This window comes from Hemiscyllium ocellatum, chromosome 3 (genome assembly GCF_020745735.1).
Source record: "Hemiscyllium ocellatum isolate sHemOce1 chromosome 3, sHemOce1.pat.X.cur, whole genome shotgun sequence".
In the NCBI taxonomy this organism is placed as follows: Eukaryota; Metazoa; Chordata; class Chondrichthyes; order Orectolobiformes; family Hemiscylliidae; genus Hemiscyllium; species Hemiscyllium ocellatum.
Window position 1 is genome coordinate 81067517 of NC_083403.1, and position 25795 is coordinate 81093311.

At 38.7% G+C, this 25795-nt stretch overlaps 1 protein-coding gene across 1 annotated transcript in view; it reads right to left on the bottom strand.

Annotated features, from left to right (window-relative positions):
• The window catches only part of ptchd4 (patched domain containing 4), an 89753-nt gene that overhangs the window by 34408 nt on the left and 29550 nt on the right, over nucleotides 1-25795 (bottom strand). The window lies entirely within an intron of this gene.

The following is a 25795-nucleotide window of genomic DNA, read 5'->3' on the forward strand; positions in this document are numbered from 1 at the left end:
CAAGTTGAAGATCAAGTGAGAATGTTTGGCTATGTAGCACTACACCACTTCCAGATCAATGAGGTCAACACATTTGTAGGACACTGTGGCAACAAGAGTTTTGTTAAGGAGAAACTGTGTAATGGTAGCCACTGGGTCAGTCTAAATACAGTTTGTGGCAGACTTGTGAGTGCAGAGAAACCAGAGACAACCAGAAATCTGAAAGCAGGGAACATCCCTGTGCACTTTCGTTCTATGTGAGTGAAAAAAAAACACATACGATAAAGTAAACTTGAAAAGTGGTTGGAGAAAGAATTCAAATACAAGAAAAGACCTAGGCCCACCTGATAAGCCACAGAAAAGTTAATTAACTATTGCCTGGCAGCCTTCATTGAAAAAGTCAAAAATGCTGTGAGAAATAACTCACCAAATTCTGATCTTGGCTTTTGATCTACGGAAATTATTTTCCTGTGTATATTTTCCAAGTGCAATGTTTGTAACACTCACATTGTACATATACCAAGCCCGTATGTATCTTTCGTTCACAAGTAAGTGCATGTGTGGGTGTATGTGCCTATGTATATGTGCATGTGCATGTTTGTTGTGGAGTTTGAAAGGTTTTACTTAAGTTGAGTGTTAGTGCATTACTAACCCTTTTTTTGTTAAAAGAATAGATTTATTTGCAATAGATATAGCTACATTTGTGTTGATGTCAAAACCTAATGTAAATAGCCTTTGTCCTGAATACCAGCCAGTAAGTTAAATTAACTCTCTTGGTCATTTAACTGAGTATATTTGGCTTGCAAGGTACCTTTATGATGTAGTTTTTTCAAGTTGATGCTTCATCTTTAAGTATGCCTGGTGCTGCTCCTGGGGTGCCCTCCTGCACTATTCAATGAGCTATGAAACCAGATATTCCAAACGGTGGCAATCACAGGGGATACCACACCATTTATTTGTTCATTTTTTAATGTTAGTATTGAGTTTCACATTTTTTGGCTGGAAATTCTTATTCTAGATCATTCTGAAATATGGAGCATTGCTGAAACCAATGCAGTATCTCCATGGTGCTGGATCACAGGGGGGAAGTCAAATCACACCTACTTTTACAACAATCAATTGCCACGTTCTGAATTTTAAATGCCCAGCTGTGAAAGAGTAAGTGCATATTATAACTGTGGGTTTTGTGTTCAAGTAGGTTAATATGTTAGGATGGGCAGGTTATTGCCGTGTCACAATATCTTGTGGGCAAAGTGCCAGCGGGTGTCCATGGGTAGGATTGAAGGTAAGTGATGGAATTCTTTTTTAAATTCATTCACAGGATGTAGGTGTCACTGGCTCGGCCAGCATTTATTGCGTATTCCTATCTTCCCAGTGGGCAATTAAGAGTCAGTCATATTGTGGTCTGGGATCACATGTGGGCCAGACCAGGGAAGGATGGCAGTTTCCTCCCCTAAAGGACATTAGTGAACCAGATGGGATTTTACAACAATCGACAATGGTGTCATGATTATTGTTAGATTCTCATATCCAGATATTGATTGAATTCAAATTCTACCAACTGTTGTGGCTAGATTCATACCTGTATCCCCAGAACATTACTGGGCTCGGAATTAACAGTCTAGCCATATTACCATAGGTCATCCCATCCCTAGAAGTCAGCGGCAATGCAGGTGTAAGTTTGGGAGTTTGCAGACAAGGTGTCCTAGGTTAGCTCCTGGGATTTTAAGCTGTTATGGTGGATGTTTTCTGGGCTGGCAGGGTGGCTGGTATCGAGACAGATGAGCTGAATTGGAGCAGTGTACTATCTCAGACTTTGGGCTGTGGGGGAGAGATTGTGCTGTTTAAATCTAAGTGAGCAGAAGTTTAAATGGGCAGAAGTTGTGACTTGTGTTGAAATGATGTTGGGAATTGAACTTGTCTGGTCAGTGATCATGATTATTAGGACCCCATGGGTATAAAGGGTCAGGGGATGTTCAGTTTGGAGGGTGAGCGTGTGGTAAACTGGAAGGTCACTTTAATAGTTTTCCAAGACCTTGAATAGGTTTTTAATTACTACTAGAAACAGAACCCTTCAAATTCAGTGATGCTGAGGGTTTGTTTTTCATAAAAATTCAGATGCAGAGGAATTGTCCATCAGAATCTTAAATTTCCTGAACAATTCGCTATATAATGCAATATGACAGTTTACTTTAAATGCTGCAAGTGAATCCAAAGTTTACAAGTTTACTCGATACAATTCGACCATGAGTCATTTACCTCATCAGAGAAACTCTTTCTATGAATTTCAAGGGAGTTCTCCTCTGGTCCAGGCTGTTATTTTCCCCTTAATCAAAATCTGACACGGCCGATTTTGTCATAATCACATTGCTGTATGAGGCTCCTTGCTGTGTGCAAATTGGATGCTGCATTTCCTAAATTACAACAGTGGCTTCAGTTCAAATGTACCTAATTAGCTATAAAGCGTTGTGTGAGTCCTCAAGGCCTTGAGCAGTACTACGTAAATTTAAGCTCATTCTTTCCATGCTCAGTTTCTCCTGATGATGAACAAGGGGCTCCTTGCTAGCAGTGAAAAGTCAAGACTTGAAATTATGCAAAATGCTGAAATCACTGAACTTTCAGAGCTTTAACAGTCATGGATGAGGATCTGGTTCAGAACTTTGGGATGAAAAGCCTGAAAGCTAGGATAACACCAGTGCACACCCAAATCTTCTGCACTGGGGTAGTTCCTGACAAAATTTCATTGAAGTTACAAAGGTGCACCAGGAAAAACTCTGAGGAACAAAGGCCACTAAAATATACACATAAAGTAGAATTCTTCGATACACTTTTTTTTATTAGCATGCTATCAGAAAGTTAAAAGTAGTTCCAGCTTAGGTTCCAAAAGACAACCCATGAAAACAAGTTGTCATAATTGTATAATTAATGAGACTTAAATTGTATCTTTTTAAAAACGACAAACACACAAACCCATTCCTGAAGAAGGCAAAGATGGCTCAGCATAAATATAGATCTTGGAAAAATGTAGACGGGGAAAACAACTTAAATGTTTAGACCACAAAGGTAGGGGGGTATTTTCTGCCCTTATGTTTTGATTTCAGCAATAATTACATGATGCTGTGCCTGGAAGACAAGTGTAATGCAAGTTCATCCTTAATTCAGCACAGTTGTAGGTAAAACAGTTCTTTACATTAACTTTGATCTAGGTTGATTAATTTTTTTTTAGAAAAGCTCTAATCTGTTGCAGATGAACTAGCATCATGATGAGAAAATGTCCCTTTATAATCAGAGACCTTCCTATCTCTTTCAAAAAAGTTACTGCAACCGTCTTCTTCTATATTGTAAGATAAAACTTGACTGCACCACCCTACCTTGCCTTCCCCTTCCCTGAATTGAATATTATACTCTTCAACAAGTACGTGGCTCAGTAAACTGTTTGCTCGATAGAAATATTTCATATATCTACTTAACTGCTTAATCTTGTCTGCTAGTTCATGATGGAATAGCTGACTCAGGGTGGGGTGTCGGTAAGTTGACTTGGGAGCAAAGGCTTTTTGGAACAGAAATTCCTCATTATTAAATTAGCTACCAATTAGTTACCAATTTTCCACAGGTCAGTAATTAATACATTGAAAAATGGAGATACTCATTCAAATATGTTTTCCCATGAGTTCTCAGGAGTTTTACTACAAACAAACTTTTTAAAAAAAGACAGCTGAAAGAATTCTAGTGATACAGCATCCACTGATGGTCCTTTGAAACCAGGGAAAGGATTCTGAGATTGCTGAGACTTCATGAAGTATCTGGTGCATGCACACAATCAGAATTTCATCCAAACATGGACAGATTTCAGTGTATGAATTTCAGTGCCACAGTGATGTGACAGCAAGTATGTAGGCCATATGTTCCAGCGATAGACTGATTAATCCAAAATTGTATTAATCCAATTATTTGTATTGAGTGGAGCATGGACTGTACTTAACCAGTTCACACTATCAGAACTCAAAGTAAAATGTCAATAGTTAGATGACATTTGGACAGCTATACTAAACAATCCTTAGAATGTTAATAGCTACATTAACAATAAACTTAAGATACTCAATTGAGTTTATAACATGGTTGAATGACACTTGTTAGAAACAGAGTTAAGAAGTGTGGTGCAGGAAAAGCATAGCCGGTCAGGCAGTATCTGAGGATCAGGACAATTGACATTTCGAGCATGAGCTCTTCATCAGGAATTCCAGAAATGCTTGAAAGGTTGACTCTCCTGCTTCTCAGATGCTGCCTGACTGGTTTTACTTTTCCAGCACCACATTTTTCAACTCTGATCTCCAGCATCTATAGTCCTCACTTTCTCCTACTTGTTAGAAACAACATGTATTCATATACAAAGATCCATTCACTGCAAACAAAGTGATTATGTTCAAATGGTGCTCATGATTTTAATCTCCCATGAGTTCCAAGAGCCTATATTCCCTGCTGTTTAATGGTGACACTTCGTCCAAATACAGTCGACTTGCCAAGTTATCAGCATTCTTGCCTCAAGGAGTATAAATTGTGGTGATGAACTGGAATTTGGCATTATTACATCTGTCCTGATGAGTATATGATGAAAAGCCTCAACAATGTATGACTTATTAACTTAAAGCTTTTCATTAACTACAGCTTATGGGGAGATAGATGGCTCAGTCCATATCTCCCTGCCAAATGGCAAGTTGACTAGAGCTCTGGAAGAAACCCACCTCATTGGCATAACACGGCAATAGTGGTTAAAAATAGAACTACCATACCTCAATAGTGGTTAAAAATGGAACTACCATACCTCAAGTGGTGAAAGTACGACCTTTGGAAGCTGCCACTCAAACTTATTGACTACTAGATTATACAACAGGTGCAAGGGAAGCCTTCAGAAGATCGATGACTGACTCAGAAAGGTAAGTATTAGGATTTTAGGGCACAAAGGGAGTCGCAAGCCTGACAGTGAATGGGGTGGTGTGGGGTGGGAGCTCGGGGAAGCTAAGAGACATTTGGAGATTTGGGTTTTAGAAGGCAAACAATGTAGAAAGAAGGTTGGTGACATCTTCAGAAGGGGTGCAGTGGTTGCCGCAATCCAAATAGGTCAATCGGTGAATGTAGCAGACCCTTCCTTCCCACCTTATCTCATCTAGACCAGAAAAGAAAATAGCCTGGTCACACACACCTACCTACATATACATTGTGAGGGCAAAATGCTATCCTGGTCAATAGTTTATTTTCATGAGAAATTGAATTGACTTCTATCGATTTACATATAGCATATCGTGTGGGTCAGTTTGGAAATGGATGGAGGTTGCTGAGCTAACCACCTGGAATATTTTGATGACTCCCCCTGATGAAAATATATCCAGTGGGGGAACAGACAAACCAGCCCCACATTTGCAACGTAGCCATAATAAGTGAGAAACCCCACCATCCATGACCAGCAATCAATGGAAAGATGAAAGCTGAAGTGGGAATCAGAATGATAACAATCCACCAATTAAAATGTTAATTAAATTGATTCAATCATAGCATTTACAATTGCCTTAGACAACACAATATACTATAGTGTATTGCCAGTTTATAGGGTTGGTCTTTCATTAGAGACAGAGACTACCAGTGGTGCTTTAACCCAAGGGCCACCACATCTCAGACAAGGGGAGAGATTGAAAAGGAGAGTTCTTCATGGTAACTTCAGCCAACAATAGGAATTGAACCCACACTGATAACATTATATTGTTTTGCAAACCATACATCCATCCAACTGAGCTAAACTGATGCCCATGCCATGCCTTATTTGGTGGCTATGTCACTGAATTAGTAATCCAGAGTATTATATGAATGATTCACAGGTATGAGTTTAAATCCCATGGGAGCTGGTGAATTTAATTCAGCATTTCTCAACAAAGTTTCCCGGAGCACTAAGAGGCCTGTTAGTTGGGAGTATTTCTTGTTGTCATTCTCAATATTTGCAAATCTCATCTAATCAACATGCAACTTCCTATTGTACCATAGAACAATTAGAAACTAGGTCAAGAGTTCCCCACGTGAAAGTTGATGTGGATACTTGGAGACTCCAGTTCATCATGTGCTACTCCGGATCGCCACTTTGAACATCTTACACTCCACATGTGCATGGACAGCTTCTGCCTAACCCCTTGTCCAGAGTTTAGACTAGGCTGCATTCTCAGGATTGCTTATTTTCTTAGCACTCGCTCACCTAGCCCTTAGCTGGATACTCAGAACTTTTTGATTCCAGGTGAGGGACTTCAGTGACCATTATCAAAATTGGTCAGGAACACAACCACTGAGCCAGTTGCCTAAGTCTGACATTTTGGTCATTCTGGGTTTGCAGGAGATGGTTACTGAAACAAAATATCTTACCGTATTTTCTACCAAAGCTACCGGTTATCAATGCAACTTTCCATCACAGTCTTGATAGGGGGCATAACTGCACAGTATTTGTGGAGATGAATATTGATCTTCAAAATAAGAACTTTGCTCATTGTATTCCAAGGGACTGCCACTTTGCTGATTGAATAGGTCAAGAACAAGCCAGCACTTCAAAAATTGACAATTGTGGTTCATCAGCAGCAGAATTGCACTTCACTGTGATCCATAACCACATAGCTCAGCATATCTCCTGCTCTAGAGTTAGAATGAAGTCAGGGGTTCATCTCTGATTTGACGATGATTAGAAAAGATCAAGCTGAGAGCAGCATTAGGTGTACCTAAAAGTGTGGTGCCACCCTGTTTAAGTTGTAACACCAGTCACATGCATAGCAAGCAGTAGGTGTGGCATGGACAGATCTAAATGATTCCACAACTAATTGATCACCTATCTTCGGTGATGGTGGAACCCAGCATGTGAATGTAAAAAAACCAAGCTGAAACATTTGCAACCATAATTATTTGGAATTGCCAAGTAGATAACCCATCTCATCTCCTCCTGATGTGCCCACTGTCAGAGGTGTAAGTCTTTAGACAATTGAATTCACTTCCCAAACGTTTAAAAGACAGTTAAAGGCACTGAATGAAAGAAAGACTATCAGCCTTGACAAACTCCTGACTGTATTTCAAGTTCCCATAAATTAGCCATGTTTCCAGCCAACCTGTTTCAGTGCATTAAAAAATTGACATCCACTGTTCACAAAATGTCCAAGAAATCCAATCACACCAGCAACCATCCTAACGGTCTGCTATCTATCATCAGCAGAATGGTTAAATTACTGTCAAGAGGCACTTTCTCACCAGTAACCTGTTCACCCAGTGCAGTATTAATGTTTTTCAGATCTCTCAATACCAGACTCCAATGGTCCTTTATCAAAACATGGAGAAAAGAATTGAATTCCAGAGGTAACATGACTGTGACAGTATAGGACCACATATGCTATCAATTAATCCTGGCAAAACTGAAATCAGTAGGAATCAGGATAAAAACTCTGGTTAGAGTCATATGTAGCATGAAAGAAAATAGATTCACTGGAGGCTGATCATCGCAATCCCAGAACATTGTTTCAGGACAAGATCCTCAGAACAAATGTCTTCAGCTGCTTTATTAATGACAGTCTCTCCATCATTAGATTTTTGTTCAGTGTTCAGTTCCACCTGTAACTCCTCAACTATTGAAATTCTTTGTGCCTGCATGTCTCATCACTTGGATAGATAAGCAGCAAGAAACTGTTCATCACGTCCTGACTTCCCAGTGTTCATCCACCATCTTTAAAGCACCAGTTCAGAGTGTCATGGAAAACTCTTCAGTTTCCCAGGTGAATGTCTGTCCAACAGCACTCAACAAACATTCTAAATGAAACACCCAGGACAAAGCAATCTGCTAGATTGGCACCTCATCTACAACATTAAAAACATGTTCTTTCCACACAATGTGAATGTTGACAACAGTATTTATTCAAATACAAGATGAAGTTTCCTTTGGCATTCAAAAACTGCAAGCTCTACTATCTAAAAGGACAACATCAGAACATGCAAAAATGTTTCTAAGCAACTCATTATGTTGACTTGTTCCTTCACTGTCACTCAAGTCTAAATTCTGAAACATCTTTCCAAAAAACATTATTGATGATTCAACAGATTCTTTCATACCCAACATTACTTACATTTTTGGAGACCTCACATCTGTAGCTTGCCTTTTTATCGGAAGCAGTTCCCCTGTTTCTTGTTACTTTCGGGGTTAGCTGTCTGTTTCAAACCCAACTTTTCCTGCAATTAACCCCTTTACTTCAGGACGTTTCTTCCCATTTGTTATGAGGCTGCAGCTTATTAAGCAGTGTTCCTCCTCTCTCCCAGGAAACAATTTGTTTATGTCATTTCAACTCCTTCTTCCCAGGAATGGTTGATTCATATGTTGCTTTTAATTCCTTTATGACAGCTTCTTCTTGACCCTTTCATCTCAAGAAGCAGTTTATTCCAGAAAGAACTATTGCTGCTTCTTTCTGTGTGTAGCAGTTTATCTTTGCTCTTTCAATTCCATGAACAGTTATTAATTTTCTGACATTTATCATATCATAACCTCCACCTTTTCAAAAGCAATTAGTGATAGACAATTAATGCCAGCCTGGCAAACAACATCAATTTATTTTTAAATTATTCACACCGAACAAGCACATGTGAACACTAATGTCTCTGAGTCATTAATTATCTTGACTTGACATTGCTATTCCTTCATCATTGTTGGGTCAAAATTGAAGAACTTCCCAATAGTACTGTGTGAGAATGTATGTTACGTAATCTGTAACAGTTTAAGAAAATGGTTTCTCGTGGGCAATATGAATGTGTGATAAATATTGGTTTTGCTGGTTACATCCACTTTCCATAGATCAATTTAATATTGTATATGAACTGCAAAAAGGCAAAAATCTGCATGATGAGCCTCTTTCCTTTTCCCATGAGTTGCACTGAGGAACAAGAGCATGTGGAGTACAATGGCAAGGGAAGTCAATCTCAAGAATTTTCAGTAACAAGAAGTGATCATTAGATCTTGAGACTCAGTACAGCCAACTCCTGTTCTGAGTCATGATCTGGTCCCTGGGTAGGATTCTGTTCACACCCCCAAAATCATGCAGAAATTGTTTGAACTGATAAATGTTTGGAACCAGCTATCTAGAAATAAAATAAAAGTAAAATGTTTGGGTTATTCAAAATATAATATGTTACAATGGAAGAGTCAGGAAATTTAAAGATGAGCTAGATGGATTGACTAGCTCTAAATTAATTCCAGGCTTTTGTTAATCATTAGGACAGTTCATGAAATAAGATTTTAACAAAATTGACATGATCACTCTACTGTCTGCCATGTAAATCAACTATGCATAAAAATGGAGTTTAATGTTGAGACATAAGAAATACAAGAATTTGTAATCATGTAGAGTCTTTATAAATGGTAAAATGTCCCGAGCATTTTCAGGAGGGATGATCTAACAACAGTTAAAAATATGCTCCAAGAGATATTAAGATACGTCCTGAAAAACTTTGTAAAAATGGGTCTCAGCAGTTCAAGCAATGGCTGTCAGTCTAGGGATAAAGGGAATCCGTGTACACATGAGACTAGGGTTGCAGGAGCACAGAGATTTTAGAGTGTATAAGACTGGAAGAAGTCAGAGGAAGGGGGATTTAATCACAAGGATAATGATCTATAAATTATAGAATTGCTGGACCAAGAAACAATGTGAACCAGTGAGTACAATGTGATGGGTTGACACACACTTAGTTCCCTTTGGCCCCCAACTCCCAAGTGCGCTAGTTCAGTGTGAACAGCACACTGCAGTGTTCATGCTGTGTTTTCATTAACATCATTGATCCCCTAATGGTTCACATTGTGCATTTCCTCAAACTTTTCAATATTATAAGAATAAAGTATTATGAATTCTGCCAGGATACTTACAGAACCAATCCTTATTGTGGTCATTTAAAGTCACAGGTCAACATCCTTTTCGTTCATGTACAGCTAGGGTTATTCAAATGCTTTGATGGTAATGTACATGCCCTCGATGGTTTCATCCATTTTTGAGAGTCTTTCAACTTTGTGGAAATATGGCTTTCTTTCCAAAATTCTTAAAAATGTTGCTGACTCCCAAATCCATTGCTATTCTTATCAGAACTCCATATTTGAATCCCTCTAGTCGAGATTCATTCTCTACCATAGTTGCAACATCGGTTATTCAATTCACCAATCTCTATTCAAAAGTGTTCAATGTAAACTTTCCCTAAACATCCTCCTTGACCTAATCACTAACAACTCTTCAAAGCATTTACATCTCACTTGCTTTCTCCTTTTGGCAGTGAAGACGAATGAACACCTGATGCAGGGGGATTTACCAACTGAAAATCATCTCAGTGTTCTCATCGAGTCAATGCTGTAGAAATGGCCATCTAGCCTTTGGATATTCCAGTTCATTGTTAACAACATCAGTAATGGCATGAAATGAGCAAGTAGCACAGAATTTCAACACTGTGCTAAGAATTCCATGGTGGTAGATGAGAATAACGATGATAACAATAATGGTATTGGTAATCTTAATCAGTTGACACACATAAGTAGAGTTTCCACACACTTGCAAAGTTATAGTGGTGGAACTGGAATGGTTCGGAGGAAATTCCGAACTTGTGTTACAGAAATTATTGCTGGCAATATTAGGAAACATTTACATTGTAATTCTGAATTACATTCTCCTATCTGCTAATTTAATTGAAGCTTATTTAAAACAAACAAGTTATCATTTTGATTCAAATAATACTACATCAGAAGATTGCCATGTAGATACATTAAATGTTTGACCAGAAATTGCAGTGATAGATAAACCTAAATTATTGATGATCTGAAACAGTTACTTTAAAAATGATAAAGCTTTGCTTTTCCATTAATTAAATAAATGGAAAACAGAGTTGACTGAGTTATAGCATACTGAAAGTGCTTGAACATCACTATAGGACCCTCTTAGGGTAATTCTAGACAAAGAGACCAGCAATAATTGGATTACTTGGAAATGAGATTTGCCTTCTGATCCCAGGTGACATACAGTCTATTAAGTTGGTCCCCTCAGTCAAGCTCTCCAGATAATTACTACTTTATCATTATGTTGGACGACAGCTATTAGAGTGACATCAAAGTACAAAAACACCTTATTACTGGCCCTATCCTTGCAAATGCATATTGAACCTGCACATCTAACGCAATAGAACTGCTGCTGTCCAGATACATTAAACTAATTCTCCCCATATTAGATCAGAATGATTCTTGTGGAATAATAATGAGTAACATAATTTTGTCATTATGAAACAATTACATTTCTCATGTTGTATTATTGCTTTCAGATTCAGGAATTACGTGAATTCCTCAGGACTTTGACTCCCTGAAGCAGTAATACACAAAATAATGTGATGGTAAGAGATTGCAAAGGCATAATGTTATTGTGAGGGATGGAAGTCATACCTAAAAATTTGATTGACTATTTTGAGGAGGTGATTAGATGTGCAGATGAGGGTAGTGCCACAGATGCAATTTATATGGGTTTCAGCAAAGCCTTCGACAAGGTCCCACATAGGAGACCGATAAAAGGTAAAAGAAGGTAAAGAAGGTAAGAGCCCATGGGATCCAGGGGAACTTGGCAAGATGAATCAAAAATTGCTTATACTGTAGTAAGAGAAAAAGGGTGGTGGGAGAGGTTATCTGTGTAACTAGAGGTGTCCAGTGACATACCACACAGATTAATGCTGGTTCGCTCATTGTTCATGATAGACATATATACAGATGATATAGATAAGAGTGTGTGGAGCATGATAAGCAAGTTTGTGAGAGACACAAAGATTGGCTGGGTGATTAATGGTGAGGAAGAAGGTTCAGATTACAGGAAGATGTAGATGGGTTGGTCAGATGGACAGATCAGTGGCAGATGGAGTTTAACCCAGACAAATGTGAACTGATGCACTTAGGAAGAAATGACAAGATACTACTCACTGAATGGCAGGACAGTACGAAGCTCAGAGGAACAGAGAGAACTTGGGGTGCTTGTCCACAGAACCCTGACAGTGACAAGACAAGCTAATAGAGTAGTTAAGAAGGCATACGGGACACGTCTTTATCTGTTATAACACAAAGTATACGAGCAGTGTACAAAATTTGGGGGCATACAAAATTTTGATTAGCCATAGCTGGAATACAGTGTGCAGTTCCTGTCACCACACTATAGGAAGGATGTGATTTCACTGGAGGAGGTACAGAGGAGATTCACCAGGATGTTGTCTGGGATGGAACAATTACACAGATTGCTACCACACACTACCCATTGTCAGCACTAATTGTCCCCATTAGCAGCTTTTCATTCCCCCAAAATGACTTTTAAACCACTCCTTTGTCTGTCCAACTGTTTTCCTCCCTCTTTGGGCTCTACCTCCACCTATCATTTACTGAATCCCTCCCTACACCTCATCTTCTGTTTAAAAGCCACCCTTTCCCTAGCTATAACAGTTCTGATTTGGGGAAATAAAAAGATAAACAGGTTCTGGTAAAAGTGGACTGGACCAGCTACTACAAGTATCTGGAAAATCCACATCCTAGCCGTGGGAGACATTCAAAAGGATAATTGTGAGAGTGCTGAGTCAATATATTTCTGGAAAGATGATGAGTGGGACCAATAAATGCAGAGAATTCTGGATATCAAGTGATGTACATCATTGAATACGATTGAAAGAGGATGCTTATGATCAAAGGTTCAAAGTAATGGATCAAGAAGACAATTATAGAAAGTTCAGAGGTTTGCTTAAAAAAGAAATTAGGAATAAGGAAGCAAATAGGAAAAGAAACACTGGTGGGCAATATTAAGGAAAATCTATTCGGATTTTACAAGTGTATTGGGATAAGAGAATAACTACGGAAAGGGGCGGGGGGGGGCCCAATCTGGACTAAAGTTGTAATCTGGTTGGGGAGCTGTAAGCTGTAGCTGAAGTTTATATGAGTATTTTGCATTAGTGTTAACAATAGGGAAGAATAAATGTAGGTGTGAAAATAAGGGTATAGGTCTGTGATATACCTGAATGAATGATCATTGGAAGGGAGAAGATTTTCACAGTCTAATCAGTCTTGGAAGTGGATAAATCTTCGGGCCCAGATGAGTGTATCTAAGGCTGCAGTAGGAGGCAAAGGAGGAGATTACAGGGGCTTTGACATTAATTTTCAAATGCTGTCTGGCCACTGGATGGGACCAGAGGACTGGAGGAAAGTAAAATTAGTATTTAAGACGCGTGGCAGAGATAAACCACAAAACTTCAATTTAGTGAGTCTTAACATCTGTGATAGGGAAATTATTCGAAAAATTTCTGAAGGATAGCATTAATCTTTTTTTGGATAGTCAGCATGACTTTCTAAGGAGAAACTTGGCGATAGTGAAAACTGCAGTTGCTGAAGAGTAGGACTGGATAAAGAGTGCAGCTGGAAAAAGTACAGCAGATCAAGCAGCATCAGAGCAGGAGGGGAGTCAACATTTTAGGTCAGAACCTTTCATCAGGAATCCTGATTGACTCCCCTCCTGCTCTGATGCTGCTTGACCTGGCATGCTTTTTCCAGCTCCACTCTTTATCCTTTCTAAGGGGAATTCATCTCCAACAAATTTGATTGAATTGTAGGTGACTAGGTGTGTACATAAAGGTAATGTAGTTGATGTAGTCTACATGGGCTTCAGTAAGGCTTTTGACAAGGTCTCACATGGCAGACTGGTTAAGAACTTAACAGCCCATTGGATTCAGGGCAACTTGACAAATTGGATCCAAAATTGGCTGAGTGGCAGGAAGCAGAGGGTGCTGGTGAAAAGGTGTTTATGTGGCTGTATATCTTTATCCAGAGATTGGTGTTCAACCCCTTACTCTTAGTTGTGTACAATAATGGGATACTTGTGTTTATTAGTCAAATCATTGAATACAAGATCAAAGAGGTTCTGATGGAACTGGACAGAAATTTAGTTAGGCCACAGTTGGAGTACTTTTTGCAGTTCTGGTTGCCACCCTATAGGAAGGATATGATTGCACGACAGAGAATACAGAGATTTAGCAGGGCGTTGCCTGAACTGGCGCGAATCAGCTAGGAAGAGAGATGAGAGAGGCTGGGATTGTTTTCAAGATAGTAGAGAAGGCTGAGGAGGAATCTGACTGAGGTGTGGATTTTCTGAGGGGCAGAGCTAGGGTAGTTAAGAAAATGCCTTTCCCCTCAGTAAAAGGGTCAATAACCTGGGGCACAGTTTTAAGGAAACTGTAGGAGGTTTAGAGAGGATCTGGGGAAAAATGTTTTCACCCAGAGGGTTGTGTGTATCTGGAACTCACTGCCTGAAGGAATGATAGGGGTTGGAATACTCAAGACTTTTAGGAACATTTTAGATGAGTACTTGAAATACCATAGTGTACAAGCCAAGTGATGAAAGATGGAATTAGAATAGATAGATGTGATATGCAGTGTGGACACCATGGTTAAAAGGGCCACTTTCTTTGCTGTAAAACCTATTAATCTATGGCAATATTAAGCACAGCCACTGATGAGAAGTACAGGGAATCTCCTTTAAGTATGAAGGAATTGTCATTTGAGTGTCATATTTCTGACAATGAGATGCAATCATTCACAATGTGATCATGTGCCTTCTTTGTGAGTATGTGGACTTTATAGAGGGACCCAACACAAGGGAAATAATTGGGAAATACCTGTAATTGAGCATAAGTCATGGTTTGGGGGTCAGGTGGAGCACAAAATAAATCATTATCAGGAGAAAGCATTCTATGAAAAGCTGCCAAAATCAATGAGGTGATTCAAAGTAGCATCACAAACTAGCTGCACTGTTTGCGCTCTGTTCAGGAATGTAATTTCAGATTGTGTGGTATAATGTAGCATTCCAGCCAAATTAAGTTTGCTAAGAGAATGCCTGGGACACTGCAACAGAAGGTACATTAGTTACACTCACAAAAGCCAAATACTATAGATGTTGGAAATCTAGAAAGTGCTAGTACAACTCAGCAGATTATCTCAGGCCTCTGGAGAGAGCAAAAAGAGTTAATTTTTCAAGTTCATATGATTTTTCTTCAGAACGCTGAAGAACAGTTATACTGGACTCAAAAAGTTCGGGTTTCTCTCTCCACAGATGTTGTCAGACCTTGTGTATTTGGTTACATATTGGTTAAAGATGCATTGACCTCACCACTCTTCTTGGCTGCACTGTGAAGTTTCAGAATTTACAACCTCTTGCGCCTGCCTTCTGCACTGATCTTGATTCTGGATTGTTCTCTTCTTCTGTGGGTGGACTTTCTTTTTATTGAAAAGGTGAGAAAAGTAACTGGAGTAGATTTTATACAGATGAGAAAGGCAGTGAAAGCACTATAGGTGATATTTGGTAAAAGAGCCCTGACTTGTAAGAAGTGATGCCACTGGTCAAAGGCCAAAGTAAAGAGCAAGGACTCTGGAGAAATTGCTGCACTTTTGAAAATCAGTTACTGGAACTCATTCTGCATTATGTTCACGTTGTTGCTTGGCAAGCATTGGGGAAAGTGAGATAAGACTGCATGACACCAGGGTGTGTGGGCAGAGTAAGATGTGGGCAGCAGTAGAATGCTGATTGGTTTGTGCAACTGTGACTAGTTGTGGAGGTCAGAGGTTATCAGTCTGCTGACAACTGTCTGATTATTCTTAGAATCCCTACAATGTGGAAGCAGAATATTTGGCCTATCATACTGACCCTCTGCAGGGCATCCCACTCCATCCCTGTAACCCTACATTTACCATGGCTAATCCACCTAACCTACACATCCCTGGGCTCTATGGGCAATTTAGCATGGCCAATTTATCTATCCTCGGATTGTGGGAGGAAACCAGAGTATCTGAATGAAAACCATGAAGACATGGGAGGAATGTGCAAATTCTACACAGACAGTTGCCTGAGGCTACAGTTGAACCTGGATCCCTGGCGCTATGAAGCAGCAGTGCTAACAACTGAGCTACCACATCCCTCATTAGGTCCTAGGCAATTGAGCAGCTCGTGTATGAAACTGATAAAGACTGCTGGAAGTAACCCGCGTCTCTATGCCTCTTCCTATACATGTCTGCAGCCTGAAGAAAGCCAGTTATTTTCTCTCACCAAATGTGTTAACTGTTGTTTTTAACTAGTAATTAAGCAACTTTATAAATAGTGTCCAAATCACCTTGTGTCACCTGCAAAGACATAAAAGAATCTGTGGATGAAGATTGAAGAACATCTTGAAAGCAAACAGAACATCTTATTGAATCCAAGTGTTCTATCTATCTGTTTGATTGTGCAGGGTTTTAAAAACAGGTTAGAGTTGAGTTAATCGAGTTACACGCTGAACATTCATGAGGCTAGAACACATTTATTTGTAATAAGTACTTGTTATTTGTAATAGCTAGTAGCTTTGTTAAGTACAGAAATCTGGTCAGCTTTTCTTCTGATTTAGCCAGAGAGGTAAATTAGGAACTTTGCATGCTTTGATTAAATCATGATTTGGAGATGCCGGTGTTGGACTGGGGTGTACAAAGTTAAAAATCACAAAACACCAGGTTATAGTCCAACAGGTTTAATTGGAAGCACACTAGCTTTCAGAGTGTCGCTCCTTCAACAGGTGGTAGTGGAGGGCTCAATCCTAACACACAGAATTTATAGCAAATATTTACAGTGTGATGTAACTGAAATTATACATTGAAAAATTGATTGTCTGTTAAGCCTTTCATCTGTCAGAATACTATGATGGTTTCACTTCTTTCATGTGTAAATCACAAAACCTTTTTTTAAAAAGTTGCATTCTCAGGATTGCTGTTAACAATGGTAATAGCTAGACAATATGTTGAAGGTGTTAGCCCCCGTGTTCTCTGTCTATAACCTGATGTTTAGATTGATTCTAATCTAAAAAGTGAGACAACAGAGTTTGACATGAATTCATGCAGTTTTTGATCAAAGTACAACGTAACCAAGCAAGTACAAATTCGCCCCACAAAATATATGTGTGCATGTCTTTGTCTGTCTGTGTGTGTGTCACGGTAGGCGCTGCAAAACATGTCCGAGTGTGAACACGGGTACCACCATTACCCGTGGGGACACCTCCACCTTGTACATGGAAGGTACTCATGTGACTCAGCCAACGTTGGCTTTCTTATACGTTGCAGGCAAGGATGCCCAGAGGCATGGTACATTGGGGAAACCGAGCAAAGGCTATGACAACGGATGAATGGGCACCGCACAACAATCAACAGACAGGAGTGTTCCCTCCTAGTTGGGGAACACTTCAGTGGTCCAGGACATATGACCTCGGACCTTCGGGTGACCATCCTCCAAGGCGGACTTTGGGACAGGCAGCAGCGAAAAGTGGCCGAGCAGAGGCTGATAGCTAAGTTCGGTACCCATAGGGATGGTCTCAACCGGGACCTTGGTTCATGTCACATTACAGGTGACCACCATTGCACTATACACACACACAGACACTCCTACACACACACTCTCTCACATACACACAGGCACTCCTATACACACATATACACGGACACACATATACACAGATGTGCACACAGACACCAACACACACCCTTACAGACACACACACTTACACACTCACACATGTATCCCCTCATAGACTTAAGACACTCTGCACTCACTACTCACACACATATACACTTTCTCACACTCACAACCCCCAACCCAGACAGAAACATACACACACAGATAAACAAAGACCCACATGCACACATATATTTTGTGGGGTGAATTTGTACTTGCAGGGTTACATTGTACTTTGCTCAAAAACTGCACGAATTTATGTAAAACTCTGTTATCTCACTTTTTAGATTAGAATCGATCTAAACATCATGGCATAGACAGAGAACACAGGGGGCTAACACCTTCAACATATTGTCTAGCTATCACCATTGTTAACAGCTAACCCAAGAATGCAACTTTTTTTTAAAAAAAGGTTCTGTGATTTACACATGAAAGAAGTGAAACTATCATGGTATTCTGACAGATGAAAGGCTTAACAGACAATCAATTTTTCAATGTATAATTTCAGTTCCATCACACTGTAAATTTTTGCTATAAATTCGGTGTTAGGATTGAGCTCTCCATTACCACCTGATGAAGGAGCAACGCTACGAAAGCTCGTGTGCTTCCAATTAAACCTGTTGGACTATAACCCGGTGTTGTGTGATTTTTAACTTTGATTAAATCACTAACTGTTGGTTTGATCCCAAGAGTGGTGAAAATCAATGCACTTGCCCAAATAGGTCATAACATCAGCCACACAGTAATGGAGCTAGACCTTCTCATGTTCAATTGGTCACTGTATTGCAGCAAGAAACTGACAAGACCATCATTCTCTGTATTGCTCAATAATCTTGCAACGCGTTTACTTTAAAGAACACCCTGAGGTAGAAACTGGACAGCACCTGGGCTGAAGGGCCTGTTTCCATACTGTAAGTAATCTAATCTAATCTAATCTAATCACCTATGTACATTGCAATTCTATGCAGCAGGATTGGCAAGTTTTAGCCTAATGACCATTCTGGTAAACCAGATTCAGAAAATGAGATTTAAAAAAAAAGGAAGTCCAAACTCGTCATTATAATCCTAATTGTACATTACGATTGAGTGCTCTGACTTACCATGTTAAGCAGGGCTTAACCAATTTTGGTTGATATTGAGACCACCTGTAAATTTGGATGGCTGTGAGAGACGCTCATGAAGGAAATGAGGTGAGCTTGGTTCACTAGTGAGTCTTTGTTTCTTCATGATGCCAAGCAGAGCACAAACACACTAAACATTTTAAAGTTGTACAGCTTATTTTTTTGTAAGCAGCTCCTCCAAAACTGTTGGAATATATACACAGTCAGTCTTCACCTGATTAAACCAAATTCGGGATGACAACTTTAATTGAGATCTGGGTTCAGTTTAGGCAGCTGCCAGAATCCCTTTAAAAGCCTGCTTCCAGCCAGTCTGGCAGTGGCTCAAACATTCGCCAGGCCAGGTAAGGTTGCCCATAAAACAGATGGACCAATATCAAAACTCTGATCTCTACCTAGATCTGTGACAATCTGTGAAATGCCTTTTTTAGTGGAAGGAGTCTCCTTATTTGGAATGTATGAAGACAATTTTTGGGAATAGCATCCACAGTGACCTTTGTGAAGTCTTACATAGTTATAGAGATATTATTGACACAGCTGCCTGCTCATCCTGCCACACTTTGAATGGATGCCCTCATGGATCAGAAAGTTGGTGGAGTCAAGACAGTGGATGGAAGTTTTGTCCCAATCAGTCTGATCCCTAAGTCATCCTGTGGTGAAACCATTCTGGAAAATGTTTTAGCCATTTGGGTTGAATTTACTTTAAAATTCTTCACTTGCAATCATTTTGTTTGGGTTTTGGGATCATTGTATTTGGTGTAGCATCCTAGGTAGACGCTACTTATGCTGATGGCTCATAATGTACCCCTGTCAATAGTATTCAAGTCTCAACTAGGGGAAATAAAAGAAATCTCAATGTAAATAACCACTGGCCCTGGCTTCACTTCCTCATGCCAATGGATTTGGGCATACTTGTTAATTAGATTGAATCTATTAATCCTTCCTTCCGCATGAATCAGGTTTTTGGAGGGCCCTTGTCTCAAATTTATATGAACATATCCAAAAATGTGAACAAGCATAGCTTTGAGATACACAGGAACAAATTCAAAATATATCAAAATAATTATCTCATCTGAAAATTCTATTGATGTCCATTTAAGTGCAAATGCCATTGTAACATCCAAAACAAATATGCAATTTTAAATGAGAAATTCACAGCCAGAAAGAGTCACATTTATTTTATTCCCACTGAAAGTAAAATGATTTGCTTCATTCTTTACTGTGTATTCTCTATGACTTTATAGTGTTGGTTATGAACATGAACTTGTAAAACAAAAATAAAGGTACTGATAAAACTTAGGACAGGAAATTGCTGAAAATGCAAATTAATTTATTTTTAGCTTTATTAAACCATTATAAAATTTTAACTGTTCTAAATGATTTTGTATTATGTGTAGTACGCCAATAAATTGTTGTCCTATCATAATCAGGACATCATTTATGAGAAATTTGGATGGGTGTTTGAGAAGAATTGCCAAAATGCTAATAGCAGGGAAATTGAATGTTCCAGATTAATCATTCAATATGGGTACTAAAGGAAACATTAGCCTTGTCACTATTATTAATGGGCAGCAAAAAGTTATCACAATTATATATCTGTACTTGTGTGCAAGAAGACAAGGTGGTGGGAGATTACAGCCTATCCTCACCAAGTTTTCAGTGCGAAACAGTAAGAAATACAGTTCTCAAAATAGCAACATATATTATGCTTGAGAAATGCTTATTTGGCTTGAAAGTGGCCAATGTTTATTCAAGTTGCTGTTTACCGTACACACGTGAATACAAAAGGGAAAGGTTATACCACTTTGCTAGTTTACGCTAAAAATTTAACATGAATCATTCTGCTTGATGTTAGTCAATGAAGTTGACAAAAATTATTGATATCTTCAATCAGTCATGATTGCATTGAATGGCAGTGCTAGACAGGCTGCATGGACAACTCCAACTCCAATGTTCCTAAACAGAATCAAGCTTCCCATTCTATTTAGCAGGATTGTAAAACACATTGCAAAACCAACATTCTGCCAGGCAGTAATCTGCCGCACTGAATCATTCCCATGCAGAATTATATTTGGCTTACACAAAAAGGCAGAGCATAAATTCTTGGATGGATGATGTCTCAATAAATATTCTTAGGGAGGATCCAATGTAGCCTTGCAATCATCCAGAAAGCTGGAAAAAGCTTCAAAATATATGAACACAATATATACTGTTCCTGACTGTTTATTAAACTCAGCAAATTAGCTTCTAATAAAGTTAACAAAAGCTCTAGGAAGATTCAAAGCAGATGGTTTGCCATGTACTAGCAAACCTAGAGTTCTACTCATGACCTGAGTTTCTCAAAGAATTGGTTTTCATCAACTAATAATTGGTCTAGAAATTATTAAATAGGTAGAATTGCAATATTTGAAAACTGAACTGTGCCACTACCAAAGAGTATTAGTTAAATCAGAAGCCAGAGTATCATGATGATCACTGAAACAAATGTGTCAATTCAGATCAATTGTAGCAAGACTGTCACCTTTCCAAAAATCAGAGTAGGATAGTAAACACTTTGCAAATCACAACATTTTCAACAGAAGGATACATCTTAAACACGCTTTACAAATGTGACTAGATTTCCAGTCTGGAGAGTACATGAATTTAATAGGATTTGAGACCAGTCTAGCAAAGCAGAAAGTCAATGCTCATCTTTCCAGCATTGGGTATAGGTTTCTATCGTACCTGGAATGCCCTGTTCAAACCACATGAACATCAATATGTCAGCCACAGGAGTTAATGGCTCAGATTTTGTGGTCAGTCACCCAATTCATCGTTGACATTGAATAAATCTATACATAATCTGCTGTGATTCCCATGTGACTGTTTAAGGCCGAGATATTTCAAGAAGTGGAAATCACATCCAGTTTGCCACTCCACTTTTTTTCAATGTTAGTACTGAGCTCCACAATTCTAGCCTAGGTATTTCAATCCCAGCTCCTTTTGGAAATACAAAATATAACCATCAGCCCCATTCCTACCAAAGGGAAAAATAGTTGGAGCAACTCAAACCATGATGGCCAAGGTGTTGAGGCAACTAGTTTGGGGCATGGGGGATGATTGCCAGTTGTCAGGGATTCAGGCTGATGGAGTGGGAGACAGAACCATGGAATCTGGTCATGGGTGAGAGGTTGGCTCATTGGATCCCAGTTGGGAAGCAGTAGGATTGTGTTGTTTGTGGGTTTTCTTGTCAGGAAATGCAAGGGGAGAGTAGTTATCAGGGATCCTGGGTGTGTAAAGGGTCAGGGAAATTCTAGTTCTGGAAGAGGGGCTATGTGCATAGCAAATTGACGGTCAGCTGAATAGTCACTCAGGAGTTAGATTAGGTTTTTAATCATTTAACTTTTCAAGGGCGAGTTATCATTTAATGGAAGTGAAACCCTCTGAATTCTCTAATGTTATGGGTATATTTTTGGAGGCTCCAGATGTAGGGGAATTACCCATCGGAATCTTTAATTTCTAAAGTCATCAGAATACCCGGGCCCCTGTTTCCAGGAAGTTGAATTCCATCTGGTGCGTACTGCAATAAAATGGAATTGAAATATCTGATTTAGTAGCCATTAGTTACACTTACAACTTGGCCAGACAAAGACCACCTCCAACAAGAAATAATACAGTATTCTCTTGGCATTCAAAAGCTTTACCATTGCTGTATTGTCAACTAATAAATTTGTTGCTAGAAACTGAACTGGACTAGTCATATAAATACTGTGGCTGCAAAAGCAGGTCAAAGAACAGGAATTCTGTGGCTAATAACTCACCTCCTGACTTCCCAGAGCCTATCTACCTTTTGTAAGACTTAAGTCAGGGGAGTTGAACTTCCTTGAAAACAACACTGCAGGCGTAGCTACACCTCATGGGCTGCAATGGTTTAAGAAAGCAGCTCACCATTACCTTCTCCAGTGAAGTCAGAATAGGGATTAACTGCTAGCCTAACAATCTGTGAAATATTCAAACATTAATATGACTAAATTAAAATATTAAACATAATTTTGAAAAATTAAAAATTCAAGCTTTGTTTAAAAATTGCAAATGCAATCATTTCAAAAGTACAATAACTTTGGTTATGTAAAGTATTTTAAAAAGCAATATTTTTACAAATCTCATAAATCATACTAAAAAGTCTGCAGTATTAATTTTAACACGATTCATTTTTAAATTTAACATACACCTTAACACCTTAACAGTCTGAAGTTTTGAAATGGTGCTATCCTCCTTATTAAGTATTTGTAAACTGAAAGAAGGTGCAATACATACAATTATATTGGTACAAAATCTAAAATACAATTACTTTACAATTAATTGTAATTAGTAGGTGATGAGCCCAAATTCAGGTGGGTTCCATACCTGCTATTTGAAGTAGTAAATCTTTAGGAATAACATAATTTGGCCAAATCCAATTTGTGGATTTACACACTACAAGTTGTGGATATCTCTGATATGCAATGGCAGCGAATGCTGAACACATTGCCATTACTAGTCTGTCAAAGTTTGGTCCTGTATTTTGGTGAAATGAGTTTTCAAAGAGATTAATCTTGTTTCAGTGCAATATTTACAGAATGCTGACTTCCAAACATTATAAAATTATCACAATTTGAAAGTGCTCCCTAAGAGTCAGTTGTATGCTTCAATTTCCATAACGTTTGCGCCAAACTGCCATCTTGAACACATCCTGTGAATTGTAGCCATAGAATAAAGATTTTTATAATCTAAGAAATAAGCATTTACTACCCTATGGGTGCTTTTTGATGAACAATGATAAAATACACATTTCCCAATAAGGCTGATAATATGAGTAACAGATAGCCACAGATGCAATCCAAGTGAGATTCTGCAATTGTTGTTTTTTAGGAATTTACATTGTTTTTGCGTCATCAAGTAATCATTTCATGAATTTTAACTTTAAAACACATATTTTGTAAATAAAAATTATTCTTGGAAATTTTCCACATAACTGAATGGAACGACTTTACGACAGAAAGAACAGTATTCAATGGCTAATAGGTACTCCAAAGCCACAAAGATGAGTAATTTATGATAACTGCTGCTGAAGAAAGGCCCTAGGAGGCTGAAGACACTCAAAAACTCTTGGAACATTCTGGATCAACAATAAAAACCCATTCCAGAATAATGCAAAATGTTGTGGGATCATTGTGGATAACTAAAATGAATAATTGTAAATTAATAATTCTCATATATTCTTAAATTTATTTGAAAAAGATATCCATTCTGTCAAAAGAAATGAATAATAGAGACATTTAGATAGAGTACCATGTCATAGTGTCAATACCTCACATTGACCTGGCAATGCATTATCCAGCAATACTGCTGGCTCCTATTCAGCAGAATAACATATTCCATGTACTACTTCTTGTTCCAAGATACTGTCGGTGGGAATAAATCAGGCATGAAGTCCTATTTTCCTATAGACTTTAAGTTGAGTGAAACTAGAAGACTTATCTTCTAACTATTCACAGCGAGCTTATTCTGATGCTTGTTTTTATTTACCAAATTAAGTTGCTTGTTTGAACTAGGAAGTTTGTAACAAATCCTGCATAATGTTCACAAAAGAAAATGCTAAATCAGATTTTGTATGCATGGTTTTATAAGCCTCCTTGGGGAATTTGTAAATGTTCAAATAAATGGCAAACAATATCTTAAATGATTTGAGTCTCCAATGTGTTTGGCCAATTGCTTCAGTGATTTAAAAGTCCTTGAAGTTGAAAATAATCTCCTGCCTGTGAAACATACTGCACAGCAGAGAGTTCCCTTCTGCAGATGCTTAATGAGTGAGAATCTTCCATAACTCAGAGATTACAACAGGAATTTCTGCAGCTTTCAGTTAGTTATGTAGCTGGGATGAAAAGTGAGTCACGATCCTGCACAGATGATTGGAAGGATTCTGGACAGTATTTTAACAGTGGCATCAACCAAGAGCTGGTGCCAGGATTGGTCTGCCATTGAGGATGGCACATCAAGCTGCCAACTCAATGACCACTACTACAGTATTGATAGAAATGGTTGTTGTGCTACAGAGAGAAACAGAGTTCTTTATGTTAGAATTTGTTTTTTTAACTTAATGTGCCAGCAACAGACGACTAGTCATCAGTAGGGTGAATCCACCAGCTCAGGGTTGGAACCAGATGGGAACAACCCTTCTTAATGTGCTGTGTATGGGGTATAAAGGAAGACCCCATCTGCTGAATCTGCTGAGAGAGTTCCATGGTTTACATGGTTCCCTTCCCATGTGGCATGGCGCTGGTTAAATGACTAATTGGCCATCAATCAGTAGGTAGTCATGCCTCTCTATTTTCACTTCTTTGAATACTCTGTCACAACGGGATTAAGACAGGCTTTCCCAAACCTTACTGCAGCAATTTTATGAGACTTCCTTCTTTTCATCCTGACTCCAGGGGATGGGTATAATCTAACCCAATAGGTCTTGGCAGGTGGATATGAATTTGGTAGATATCTCCCTTTTAAGAAAAGCAAACTACTGCTGGCAGCAAGGAAGTGCTGAACACTTTTTTTGTTTTGCTATAGTAATAATTCATCTGCAGCATTTTTTTGATGCGAGAAAAGAGAAAATCTGTTTCCATGAGTTGTAATTCCCTGTGGAACTCAATTATAGATCACCAATGAAACTATGACAATGTAAATGGAATTTTCTTTCATTAAGTATTATATGCTTAATTTTTCTTCACTTTTTCCATTTGTCAGAATGTTGAAATGTGGCATATGAGTAGTAATTCAAAACAGGCAAGAATGAAGTGGCAGCTCATGTAAAACCATATGTGTGTACGATGGGTTTAGTTTCACTATTTCTCAAGGCCAATTTCACCCACATCATCTCTTTGATCCTTAAAGTAGAATGCTTTTCAATTGCTATCTGCACATGTTCTGTGCTGTCTCCTTAATCTGACCTTGCAGAATGCAGATACCTACATAATCAGAAGCATTTGTGACTTTTTCTCCAAATTTTAGATATTTTCCAACTTTTTTTTCTCTCAGTGATTACATTTTATAATCACACTAGAGGGGTCCTCTTGTGGTGCAGTGGTAGTGTCCCTAACCCTGGACCAAGAGGTC